Source organism: Hordeum vulgare, chromosome 1H (assembly GCF_904849725.1).
Source record: "Hordeum vulgare subsp. vulgare chromosome 1H, MorexV3_pseudomolecules_assembly, whole genome shotgun sequence".
Lineage (NCBI taxonomy): Eukaryota > Viridiplantae > Streptophyta > Magnoliopsida > Poales > Poaceae > Hordeum > Hordeum vulgare.
This window is the reverse complement of record NC_058518.1, coordinates 82,622,166-82,636,759: the sequence shown is the minus strand read 5'-3', so window position 1 is coordinate 82,636,759 and position 14,594 is coordinate 82,622,166.

The following is a 14,594-nucleotide window of genomic DNA, read 5'->3' as shown; positions in this document are numbered from 1 at the left end:
CAAGCAAGGCAAGACGGAGTGGATCTTCTAGAGGAGGAGCGCGAGATGGCACTAACTTTGTCAACCATTTATCAACAAGATTTGCGGCGTTTTCACGCGTGACACGTCAGGAGTCGTACATTCCAAGCAGGCGACCTGGTGCTCCGAGTGGATCAGCAGAGACCTCACAAGTTGGCCCCTGCCTGGGAAGGACCCTTCATCATCTCGAAGGTGCTAAACAACGGAGCATATCGACTCTACAACCTCGACAGGGAAACGGACGAGCCGCGAGCATGGAACGGAGATCTCCTGAAGCGCTTCTACACGTGACCGTCGACTGAAGCAATGTAAAGAACAAGTACCGTTGAAGTAATACAAAGCAGATTGAGTTTTTGTAGATTCAAAATTCTTCCGTGGTCGCAGACTCCGGTCTCAAAAAAAAAACTTAGCTGCGATCCAGAATCGCCTAAGTACAAACTTTCTCCGAGTGTGCACTAAACGTTGCACTCGGAGACTTAGCTGCGATCAAGAATCGCCTAAGTACAAACTTTCTCCGAGTGTGCACTTAACGTCGCACTCGGGGACTTAGCTGCGATCAAGAATCGCCTAAGTACAAACTTTCTCCGAGTGTGCACTTAACGTCGCACTCCGGGACTTAGCTGCGATCAAGAATCGCCTAAGTACAAACTTTCTCCAAGTGTGCACTAAAACGTCGCACTCGGGGACTTAGCTGCGATCAAGAATGGCCTAAGTACAAACTTTCTCCGAGTGTACACTAAACGTCGCACTCGGGGACTTAGCTGCGATCAAGAATCGCCTAAGTACAAACTTTCTCCGAGTGTACACTAAACGTCGCACTCGGGGACTTAGCTGCGATCAAGAATCGCCTAAGTACAAACTTTCTCCGACTGTGCATAAAACGTCGCACTCGGGGACTTAGCTGCAATCAAGAATCGCCTAAATACAAACTTTCTCCGAGTGTGCACTAAACGTCGCACTCGGGGACTTAGCTGCGATCAAGAATCGCCTAAGTACAAATTTTCTCCGAGTGTGCACACTCGGAGACTTAGCAGAACCTCATTGAGGCTCATGTAGATGTCAAGACAACTGAAAATTACATGAGTAGCAGAACCTCATTGAGGCTCATGTAGATGTCAAGACAACTGACAATTACATGAGTAACAACTCGCTCCGAGTAAGATCTTACATATCTACTCAGACGCTTAGCACACCCTCATTGAAGCTCATGTAGATGTCAAGACAACTGACAATTACATGAGTAGCAGAACCGCATTGAGGCTCATGTAGATGTCAAGACAACTGACAACTACATGAGTAACAGCTCGCTCCGAGTGTGACCTTATAGTCGCACTCGAAGACTTAGCCGCAATCACGAATCGCCTAAGTACACAATTGCCTTCGAGTGTATCCTACAGATCCACTCGGAGACCCAGCAGACCCTCAGTGAGGCTCATGCAGATGTCAAGACAACTGAAAATTGCATGCTCCGCATGTTTGCCATTGGCTTCACCAAGAAATGCCAAACAAAAACCAAGAGCCAAAATCGTGTCAACAACTCTTTGGCAAAGGAAGAGCAAACGATTCGATTCAAATTCAAAGTTCGTCTAAAGATAGTTGGTTCGGTGAAGATCAATCTTATCCACACTGTACCACAAATGTGACGGCCAACAGCAGTGGCCAAAGTTTTTACAGCTAACACTCGGCATACCGAGGTAATAAGTTTTCTCAAGACTCACCAGGACTGGCACTAGGACTGGCATGCTCGACGAAAGTGTCGAGGTCGATCCCGTCTGCGATGCGAGTGGCGCTCTCAAGGAAGATCTCCATGAAATCTTCGAATCGAAGCTTCTTCGTGTTTGCGACCTGCAACGCCTTTAGCTTCTCTTCGCGAGCCTCCTTGCAGTGCACTCGGACCAACGACAACGCCATGTCCGCACCACAACGAGCCGCAGACTTCTTCCACGCCTGCACTCGGTTTGGGACCTCCTCCAGCCGACTCATCAAACCTTCCATCTCCTGCCGAGACTCGTCTTCGGGCCATAGCTCCTTGTCGATTCGGCCGACGACCTCTCTCAGTCGCCCGATGAAAGGTCCGACTTTACCCAGGCGAATGTGCGCTCAGAGCATATCTCGATTGGCGTCGTCGCCGAGTGGAACGTTCGGAATAACCGACCGCTCCATGTCAGCTGCTTCAGCCTCAGCGTCCATACAAAAAATCTACAAAGACAAGACGAGCAGCAAGTAAGCGCAGAATGAACTACACAGTCAACAAACACTCGGCAAAACAAAACTTACCACCGAGAAGCGCAATCATCTGCCTTGCCGAGTCACTGACATACTTCTCCTGTGCTATACATCGCCTGTTCAGCACCTGCATCTGTCCCATCAGTTCAGTTCTGTGTTTCCTCATTTTCTCCACTTCAGTCACCAATGCTTTGTTTGCTTCATGGGACTCCTCCAAGGACTTCTCCCATTCCGCTAGAACACCCTTCATACCAGCCAAGGCAAGCATTGCTGCATCCAGTTCTGCAGCAAACTGAATCTTTTCAGCTCTCAGAGTTTCATACGCTGATCCCATCTCGCAAGTCTTCTGCAAGTCAGCGCAAAGAGACGATCAGACAAATTCAACAAAGACAACAATACAAACTCCAAGTTCTTCAGACCCCTGCCGACGCAAGCAGTCGACAGCGGTCTCGGGGACTACACCCAGTGGGTTCACTAAGAGTGACCCCACTGGCATGACGCTCAAATAGGTCCGCCCTATTGAGATTCATAACAACAAACAAGCCTATGAGGCTACTACTACCCGACCTGAGTAAAATTACTCTCGAGGACTAATCCAGTAGGTGCACTCGGAATGCCCCCACCGGTACCATTCGAACAGATTAGTTTTGATCTGATCAAGTTCAAAGAAAATTTATATAAAGACAACTGCCGGTGCAAGCACTCGGCAGAAGTCTCGGGGACTACATCCACTGGGTTTACTAAGAGTGAACCCACCACAAACTAAACATTCGGTATCCGAGTATCTGGCTTAAGCACCCAGTGGGTTACAAGGGGAAAGCAACTACTTACTAGCCCACTTACTCGGATATCGTCCCGGAGTTCCAAGCTTCGCTTGTACATAGACGCGATGGAGTCGTACGCTCTCTTGGCGTCACCCGCCATCAACTCCGCTTGCACCATGGCCTCCTTGGCAGCTCCCACCTGATCCTCTGGGAGGCGTCGGGCGTCGTACTCGACAGTCGACGAACCTGGCATCCCAAGAGACTCCTTGGGCATCCCAAGTCCCGCTCCAGTCAGTTCAGCAACAACGAGTGCCGTGTCAGTCGACGGCATCGTCTCAGTTGGCGGCGCTTCCATGGTAGGAGTGGTAACAGACGGAACGGCCTCAATGACAGGCGCCGCAGCTTGCTCGGACCTCTTCTGATCGTCATCCTCCACATGGATCACCTCTGAAGAAAGCCCGACCAAACGACGTGAGACCAAAAAGGACAAGACCAAAGACAGAATTTGTGAAACAATAATGTAAGCTCTCGGAGTCGCCACAACATACCTTGCTGAGATGTGACAACATTGTCCGTATCCATGGGATCATCTTCCTGGCGCGGCAGAGAAGTGGCGGAGGTGGCAGCTCTTTCGAGTTAAATTCATTCGACCGATAAGCGTGAGTTCTATCAAAATACTGGAAGGAGATGGAAGAACAATGCACTTACGCTGAGGCGACGGGAACGGCGATCCTCATCCGCGGCAAAGCCTTCCGAGGCTTAGATCCACTCGGTTTGGCCGCCTTAGAGGGCTGGCCCGCGGGCTCAGCAGCAGAGTCCCTGGTCCTCTTTGTGCTCCGAGCACTCGGCACCACGGGAGCAGCTGGCGAGGCACTCGGAACCACCGGAGCGGCTCGCGGAGCACTCGAGGCCGCTGGAGGAGCCGACGGAGCCACAGGTTCGTGGCGGCGTTTGGTTCGAGGCTCTGGAGGTGGAGGTGGCGAGCTCTGCTCCTCATCTTCCCCCTTCTCTTCTTCGGACTCCTCCTCCGTCTTCCCACTGTCGGAGACGTACTCGATGCTCTCTACGCTGCCCTTCTGGCTGCCTTCCTCCTCCTCGGCCGGATTCCCGTTTGAGACAGGAGAGAACCAGTTGGTCCACGCCTGCACAAGATAGAGTCGACAACATCAGACGTCAGTCAGTAAAACAAGAAAAAGCGATAAATCTAAGACAATTGGATGCACTCGACAAGTTATACTCACCTCATTCGGGGGAGGGTTGTCCGCGCGGAAGGGCTTCACTCGCCGGGCTCCTGTGGGATTATCGCAGGCGCCTGTGATGTTGAGGACCCACGACGCCACCAGCTCCCCGGTCACGCACTCGGGGTTAGTCTGAGTGGTGTCCTCAGGCCTCGTGTAGTGCCACATGGCGTGGTGTCGAGCTTGCAGAGGCTGGATACACCGACCCAGAAAAACCTCCAGCAAGTCTATGCTAGTGACTCCCTTTCGGACGACCTCTACAAGCTCATCGACCAGAGGCTGGATCTGGATCTTCTCCATCTTTGTGAGGGCGAGTTGCCTAGGCGGAGCCAGCCGGTCTAAGCTAAAAGGTGGCAGTCCAGTGGTGGCATTCGGGCTAGCAACGTCCTGGCAGTAAAACCAAGTCGACTGCCAGTTCCTAACGGATTCAGACAGCTGGAGAGCGGGATAGGTACTTTTACTTTTTTTTTGGAAGCCTAAGCCTCCGCAGAGCTGGAGGAGGTGAGTTTTGTCATCCGACTGACTCAGCCTCTTTATAGTTTGAGATCTAGCAGAGAAGATGTGCTTGAAAAGCCCCCAATGGGGAGGACAGCCGATAAAGCACTCGCACAGTACGACGAAGGCAGAGAGATGAGCTATGGCATTGGGAGGAAAATGGTGGAGCTGCGCCCCGAAGTGGTTCAAGATACCTCTGAAGAAGGGATGAGGAGGCAGAGGGAAACCTCGGTGCACGTTGCTGAGCAACAAGATGCGCTCCCCCTCCTGGGGCGCCAGCTCGGTCTCGCCCTCCGCCGACAACCTTCAAGTCTTGTGCTCGATCATGCCGTGCTCCACCAGCTCCAGCATGTCCTCCTCCGTCACCGTGGAGGGGAGGAAATCCCCCTGGATCCAACCCGCCGGCAGTGCTTGCTGCCGCCGCTGAGCAGGAGCCGCTGCCTTCCCCTTCTTCCTCTGCGCCTCAAGCTTGCTTGTCTGCCCCTTTGTCATGGTGGAGGTTGCAGACCCACGGGGGAGAAGGAGAAGGAAAGAGCTTGAGATGCGCAGGATGTTGCGAGAGAAACGGGGCAGGCGCGAGCTATCAGGCGAGTGTAACGAAAAACCCTTGCTGGAGAGGTTTAAATAAGGTTCCGACTGGGTCACTAGCAAGTGGCCCCGAAATCTTATCCCCCGACCGGTCGCTGCGATATTAGTGGAGGAGATGAAGGCGCACAATTCGAGGCGGCAGAAACTACTCGATTACGGTGTCGTCACCCCCGCCGAGCGCGCAACAACCGAAATTTGAGGATCCCGGAAAACCGCCGCTGTCAGTTGACTGGTCACATCAAAAGATACCACAAAAGCACTCGGTCCCTGACGGTTCGTTTCAGAAACACATCCACTCGGATCACTGGTCAAGAAGATAAAATGGATCGAGGCAAACAACGCCAAAGTCGCATCCGTACCAGTCGGATCCGTACTCCAAGCATCGTTCGTCGTTCCAAGCCCAATCCATTCGGGGACTAATGATGGGGTTATAGTCCTAGGGTAGGGTCATAGGCCTGCCCTGTCGGGCCTACCCAAGGAGTACCCTTCATGAAGGATAAGGCCCTTAGTCAGTTCGACTGAATTTAGGACTTCCCATCATCCAGTCGGTGACGATTCCTCTATCATCCAGTCGGAGATGAGCATTCGGAGCGTATCAAGCTTACCGACTGGATTCCACTCTGTAAATTGTAACCCCCCTAGAGGGCAACGGTCATTCATTTCCATATACCTTTATTAGCATTTAAGACATACGTTACCTGTAACGTATGCAGTTATTCACCACTACTCCACCCATGCGCACCGAACCATTGTGAAGGGTAGCGCACTCTATATAAGCCGCCCTTCCCCACTGGTGCAGGGGTTAGCAATTCACTGTAATCCATATTCCACTCGACAATAAGCTCCCAACAGCGCTGAGACGTAGGACTTTTACCTCCACCGTAGAGGGGCCTGAACTCATACAACCTCGCCGTAGCTAAGGCTCTGCCCATCCTTTCGTACCCTACACATCTACTGTCAGGCTTATACCCACGACAAGTATGCTGGCACACACAGTACATCAATGTATATATCAAAGTGCAATCACATGTAAATAGCGTAAAACTGATATATACCTTAAATATCTCAGCGGAAGTAGTCAAGGGAGTGGAGTCCCAATAAACACCAAAGGTAAGTTGAGCGTAGACCGTAACCCTGAATCGTACTCTTACTCGTCGAAGAAAAATATCTGCAACATAAGACGTTGCAGCCGTGTAGGTCAGCATAATGAATATGCTGGCAAGTCACATATGAGAGGGGGAAAAATATCATCTATACTATATGCATATATGGCAGGTGGTGTTGTAAGTTTTAGCGTAAAGATAATTTTCTCCTACAACAAGAGGGGCTAAAAGCAAAATATTACTACGCTGTTGGTTGTTAATGAGATGGTTCCGCCAACCAGTTCTCATACCGAGGTTATCAATATTACCCACATCAAATATATAAATGGTGTTGAGAATTCTAGATAACTTCAGTTCCTTTGGCTCAAGTTGTCCATGAGCATGGACACAGCTAATCGATTAGGTTTGAGTACTCTGCAGAGTTTTGCACACGTTCCCCACAAGATTTGATCGCGTCCGTGTATGTGCTCACACTTCAGGGTGTTTGAAGACCGGATGATCAAAACATGGTCTTTCAACGGGTCCCTCTAAATCCCTGTCGGTGCCCATCCAAATCCTACCGTTCTTCTACATCTGCTGGCACCGCCTGTCCAGAGTCGCCGCGTTGTCCAACCAAGCCAGAGCCCATAATGACTTGTGTCTGTGCAGGTAAGCCTTGGGTCTTGAAAATATCCGTTCGTCTCTTTGAGCCTGGGTGAAGCTTTCCACAAGATTTCATGGCACGTCTCCAGCATCCCTGGTCATCCACTGGTTTTCCAGGGAGCCGATCAACCGTCCTTCACCCAGAGTTGCATTGCATCACGAGGTCTTGAAAAGTCTTTACTTAACCGGTCTTGGTTATTAAATTATTCTCGCATCACTCGTGATAAACTCTCAACCAGAATCCCATCTACTCAAGCATAGCAATATGAAATTTGTCGTCCCGGGCCAAGTAACGGGGTTGTTGGGTGCCTACCACATGATACTACAATATGTAACCATAATTTCCAAGTACCTACTCAGCATGCAATTGGGCATAGGATGGTAGACCAACGATGCATAAAACATAGGTGATACATGATCAAATGACTTGCCTGGTATTACTTGATGAAGATAGTCGCTCTCAAAATCCTGATAATTCTACTCGCCACACTCCGAGCAATCTATCGTAAATGAATAGCATTCAATAAACATTCATGCCAAAAAGGAAGAACCAAGAGAACATAAGAACAAAGCATGTCTTGGTGCAAAATAACAACGTACTAAGGTTTAATAAAAAGGCCCTAAGTGTGTTGTAAATTGAAGGTGCATGAATGAGATCAAAAGAGGTAATGGACGATGAAATATTGCTATATGAGCTCGACTTGCATACACTATGGGAGATGATCAAAAATATTGGGAGAACAACACGAATGTTATTTGACAAATAGTATAAGACATACGAATTTATTTGTAGAAAGAATTTCTAGAAATGGAGCACTACAACGCAAGTTATAGCGAATTGAAGTATGAATTGAATTTGCATTCAAAAGGTCAAGAGAAGTTGAACTGAAGTACGATGGTTACGTACAAAAATATATGACATGAGTGTTTAGGGATAAAAGGAATCAATTGAAAAGGTGGTACGATTTGCAAGATAAGATCAAATGAATGTTCAAATACAAATTTGAATCACTCAAATTTGTAAGGTTCAAAGGTCAAAACTAATGATGCTACTGGATATAGGAGATCAATATGAGCGTGTAGAAAAAAGAATTACTAGATTTGAACTAGCGGATCAAAAGATACAAATACTTCAATATAACATTGAATCGGCTTAGAACGATGTGAACACTTTTGGGCACTAATAGATAAATCTGATTTGATCAAAATTATAAGTTGTAAAGTTTAAACTAATGATACAAACGGAAAGATTACTTTGATACGAATCCGACGCAATTGAATTCATCTAAGACGGAGCTACGGATAAAAAGATATGATCAAAAGAAGTTTGAATATGAATATGAACAAATTTAGAAATTTGAAAATTCAGAAAGTTGATATGATAGGTTCACACGATAGATGGGATCAAGACGAAACTCTAGGCGTTGGTTTCATCTAATTCGGATAAACGAGTAAAAAGTTATAACTATTTGAAAAATCAGGGCCAAGCTGTTTTACGGAATAAAAGTGCTACGTCTAAAAGAATTCTAGTACTAATGTGGATATATGAAGACTAATTAATATATCTAATTACTCTACAGTATACTAGTGTAGGAATACTAGTCTAGAAATAATAAACTACGGGAGTATAAAAAATACGAAGAGAAATACTTTCAGAATGCAGAGTAAGAATTAATTCCAATGAGGAGACGACTTCGAGAAATCCCGCCGAAGAGAAGAGAATATTTTTATTTAATAAACCTAGTCAAACCAAAAGATTGATTTAACCCGAAATAGATGATTTTTGGATGCTCCTATGGGTCTATATTTATAGGTGGAAAGAAGGTCTAAAGGTCAATAGCTAGGGACTAAACATATACGTAAAGAGGAGAAAAGGAGGGACCAAATGCCCATGGGCCAAGTAAATTTCGGCCAGCCCATCGGCAAGCTCGGATGAACAGTGTTTCCTGGTGAATAGTGTCTTTTTTTATTTTTTCAAAATAAACAGCGAAAACAAATATAAACGAAATTAAGAGAATATTTTATATATGCATATTATATATCAAAATTTTCAGAATAAATTTTCGTACAACATGAACATTTTATTTTTCACAAAATGAAAACTTTATAAAAATTTATTTTTTTAAATTCAATAAAATCCAAATTTTGTCTTTAAATTTTTGGCACTATTTTTCTTCTGACTTTTTTTTGGGGTGTCATGTTACGTCCTCTCTTTTTTGCTTGGCAAGTATATTGTTAGGAAAAGAATTGTGGTTGAAATCTTGTGCCAAAAATAAAATTCAAATAAAAAACCAAAGGAAAAAAATCAAATGCCACATTCATTAATATTCTTTATAGTTGAAGAAGTCATGTTATCTTCTCTCACTGATTTTAAATGGATGAATTTGAATTCAAAAGAAAATGGGAAAGTCATTTTATTCCCTCTCATTCAAAAGTTTTTAAAAAGTTTCAAATTCCACTCAAGTTTCAATCACTCAAACAAACAAACTCTCAATCTAATAATTATATTAACATTCCAAAATTTATAATTTTGGGATGTTACAAATAGAGAGTAATAGAGATAAAATTGGGCAGCATAACAGCTGTAAATGCTCAAAAACAATTTTGAGACAACCCAGAAAAGATAGGATATCATAACCACTCAACTATCAAGTTCAATTCCATGGTCATCAAATACTTATTTTCTTTTCTTTGAAACAAAAGAAAACTCGGATTAACTCTCGAACCGTTTTCCTTCAATCTATCGAATAGCAACACGCGATCCTGAGAGATAGATAAGTAACCTAGTTCTTAATCCCCATAGAAAAGACGAGGATGACCAGAATAGAATGACTTGACAAGAGAAGCAAGAGCCTTACGTTCCCTTCCACAAACAATTCCCTTATATATTACTAAAGCATTTCCAGAATCAACTTCGACCAGTTTGGCTTGGTAATCCTACAGTCGGTCAGGCTCGGATACCAATGCTGTCGGGACCCCGATCCTAAGCCATAGGAATCCAGCGTGTAATACATCGCATCCCTTTGCGGTCTCACGCACGGTTAACCCCATGGCCGCCACCTTACCTTAGCCGGGACCGTTTGCGCCTTTTGACTCATGTACGCAATTGTGTCGCTAGCATTCTAGTGTCAAAGAACCCACGTCGACATGACTAGTCATAAACTCAAGTGGCTCAACTGTAGAGAGACAGGCATACATAACCCAACAAAGCAGGTGTCGGTCATCAGCGAGTGTAGACGAGTCGTAGCAAGCTACAAGGACTCCATTACACCGCGTGACATTTCCCCGTAGGGACAAACACAACAACTAAGAAGGATAAATGCCGGTCAACCAATGTGTCCGGAGTAGTAGCGAACTACCAAGGCTCGGTGGAAACACAAAGGGGCATTTCTCTGTATAGAGAGCTACTAAGGGCATACGGCTAGGTGTCGAATCCCATACATATCACAGTGCATGATGACCCACAAGTATAGGGGATCAATCGTAGTCCTTTCGATAAGTAAGAGTGTCGAACCCAACGAGGAGGAGAAGGCTCTCATAAACGGTTTTCAGCAAGGTAATAACTGCAAGCACTGAAAGTAGCGGTAACAAGTGATGGTGTAGTGAGGTGAAACGTAGCAAGCGAAAAGTAACAAGTAACAAGTAGTAGCAACGGTGCAGCAAGTGGCCCAATCCCTTTTGTAGCAAGGGACAAGCCTGAAAAAAGTCTTATAAGAGGAAAAACACTCCCAAGGACACATGGGAATTTCTGTCATGCTAGTTTCATCATGTTCATATGATTCATGTTCGTTACTTTGACAGTTTGATATGTGGGTGGACCGGCGCTTGGGTACTGCCCTTACTTGGACAACCATCCCACTTATGATTAACCCCTCTCGCAAGCATCCGCAACTATGAAAGAAGAATTAAGACAACGTCTAACCATAGCATTAAACTAGTGGGTCCAAATCAGCCCCTTACGACTGGGGTTTAAGCTTCTGTCACTCCAGCAACCCATCATCTACTTACTACTCCCCAATGCCTTCCTCTAGGACCAAATATGGTGAAGTGTTATGTAGTCAACGTTCACATAACACCACTAGAGGAAAAACAACATACAACATATCAAAATACCGAACGAATATAAAATTCACATCACTATTGTTAGCATGACTTATCCCATGTCCTCAGGAACAAAAGTAACTACTCACAAAGCATAATCATAATCATGATCAGAGGTGTAATGAATAGCATCAAGGATCTGACCATAAATTCTTCAACCAATTAATCCAACTAGCATCAACTACAAAGAGTAATCAACACTACTAGCAACCTTACAAGTACCAATCGGAGTCGCGAGACAGAGATTGGTTACAAAAGATGAACTAGGGTTTGGAGAGGAGATGGTGCTGATGAAGATGTTGATGGAGATGCCTCCCCTCCGATGAGAGGAGTGTTGGTGATGACGATGGCGATGATTTCCCCCTCCGGGAGGGAAGTTTCCCCAGCAAGATCGTCCTGCCAGAGTTCTAGATTGGATCTGCTCAAGTTCCGCCTCATGGCGGCGGAGAATCTACGAAAAAGCTCCACCATGATTGTTTTCCGGACGAAACCCTTCACATAGCAAAAGAGGGGGGCCAGTGGGCCACCAGGGTGCCCACAAGCCCTGTTGCCGCGGCTAGGGAGGTAGACCGCGACAACCAGGCTTGTGGGCCCCTGGTTTCTCCCCTCTGACACTTCTTTCGCCCAGTATTTTTTATAAAATCCAAAAAAAATCCACGTTGATTTTCAGGGCATTTGGAGTTGCGCCGAATAGAGGACTCAGACTTGCTCCTTTTCCAGTCCGGAATTCCAGCTGCCGGTATTCTCCCTCTTCAAATAAACCTTGCAAAATAAGAGAGAAAAGGCATAAGTAAGGTTCCATAGAGTATAATAACAGTCCATAAAGCGATAAATATCAACATGAAAGCATCATGCAAAATGGACGTATCAGTGCATCACACGTACGCATGACATACTCGATATGCATAGATACAACAATGGCATCACAACATAACCATACAACATCACAACACTTATTTAGAAGACTCGGACGAGTCTTGCATAATATGTTCATACAGGTAGGGGTCACATGACCCGACACTCAAATCATACAAACCGAGTCATACAAACCAAGCGGAAGAATTAAAGTTGTATGAGTACAGACAGTTGAAAGGAAAAGGCATAAAGCCTGACTATCTACAAATCCCTTCTAAAATGGCCAGGTCGTAGCTGAGACACCAGCTTCTCGTCATCATCGAGGTCTAGATAGAACCCACCTGTTGGCTCGTGGGTATCCTCTGCAGCATTTATTAAGCAAACATGAGTACAGAAGTACTCAGCAAGAGTTTAGAACAGATCTATCAACTCATGCACATGTATCAATAAGGGGGTTGTGGGGTTACATGCAGCTAGCCAACTTTGACTCTTGGCTAGAATAAACTACAATTTTAAATAGTTTTAAACAACTTTGATAAGTCGTACACGAGTCCACTACCACCACAACAATACACTATCATGGATTCCTTTCTGTCTCCCTACGGAAATGCCATACATGATACTCACACTTATCTTGATACTTTTATGAGTAGCCATTAAAGTTATCTATGAACAACATATGTTTCCAAGTAGTCCATATCCGCGGACGCGGCTATTCGAATAGATCATAACCTGCAGGGGCGTACTTCTTCACACACGCTCTCGCCACTTATCGCCATGTGCACGTCATGCACCTCGGCAACCTTCAAGCGGAAGCCCAACGAGGGAGTCAGCCAAGACCGTTAACCACGCTAATACCTAGTGCAGGTTTATTCCCTGTTTGAGATTCAACCCGCACGGAAGTCTGGCCGAGGTTTTCGCCACGGCCCCAAATGATGTGAGCAGGGTTCCCAAGCCCACCATCCGGGTGCCACTTGGTACACCGTTCCACTGCCTACCGCATCATAGCCCACCTCTAAGGTCAGCACTATGCACGGCCTCCAGCATGACTATAAACACCAGAAACTACTTGCAACTCCTAGACCGGGTACTAGGCGATTAATAAGTCGAGCGTGGTCATATTTCAGGGCCGAGCATGTGGTAGTAACTAGTCTTGGATTACATACACTAAACTCAGTTCCTAAAAATGGTTCCAATGAAACAACCCGCCATGTACTCCTACATAGCTTTTCATCGGTACCTTTACCAAATCAGGTTGCACACTTATTCTTGGTCAATAGAACACATTCATCCATTCCTGTTCATCAACCAGATGAAACAGACCTAACACAACTCTAGACATCGCAAGCATTGCAGGATAAGACACATCATGGCTCAAACAACTACCAGGTATGCTAGGTTGCAAGGTTTGGCTATTTATTGTGACAATGACAGGTCATGCAAAGGAATAGGTTCAGCTACCGAAGTAAATCATTTGAAATATTTTGTCCTAATGCAATAAGTGGGAGCAGGAGCGGGAACATGGGATTATATCGGGATGATGAAAAGGGTGCTTGCCTTGTTGTTCAGCAGAGGGATTAAATCCGTCAGTCGGATATCCGGACGTATCTGGAAGGGCAGAGCCTACCGAAACAACAATGACAATCAATATCATTCATATGCAACAATATGATGCATGATCATGGCAAGAAATGAAATGTAGCAGGGTTTAAGGTGACTAATAGAACCTTAGTATGAATCTGATTTGAATTCGAAATTCAAATATTATTTGAAATAATATATTTATCAAATTGATTTAATTGATTTGACCTGATGCTGTTTCATACTTTTGTTTATCATGCATCAAAATAGCACCATTGTGTTCATTGAATTTTTCTGATCATTTTACATATATTATTTGTCAAATCTGCAGTTATAATTAATTTTCTATGAATTTCCAAAGTTCTGCACTTATTCTGGAATTATTATAAAACAGAAATAGTATTACTGCATCAGCAGGTCAATCTGGCCATTGAAAGTCAAACCTGACCAGTGGGACCCACTGGTCAGTGAATGTGGCTAGATTTTAATTAAACTTTAAGTTAATTAGCTAGTTAACTGAGGCTGGCCGACATGTCAGTGACTGTTTAGTAATTAACATGTTCTTTAATTCTGTTTAAGTTAGTTTTATTTAACCACGGGTTGGCCCCACCTGTCATAGGCCCAGGGGTGTCAACCCACCGGTGTTGCGGGTCAAACCCACCGGCATTGAGCCGCCGGTGGCTCCAGGGGTGGCGGAGGGCATCGGAAATGCTCCTCCTACGACCAAACGAGTGGCGGAAGGCACCAGAGGAAGGACCACTCATCCGCCAGTCCATTTTTGCTATTCTCAGGGGTTGAAACGGCCGGAGATGACACCGGCGACGAGCACGACGGCAGCTGGAGCTCGGTCAACGTCGAGGTCATGGATTTAGAGAGCTAAAGGGTTGGGGTTTGGCTCCTACATCATCTACACGATGCACTCAAGCTGATGTTGGTCTCAGATGGACCAAACCATCATCGGAACATCACCGGCGACGAGCTCC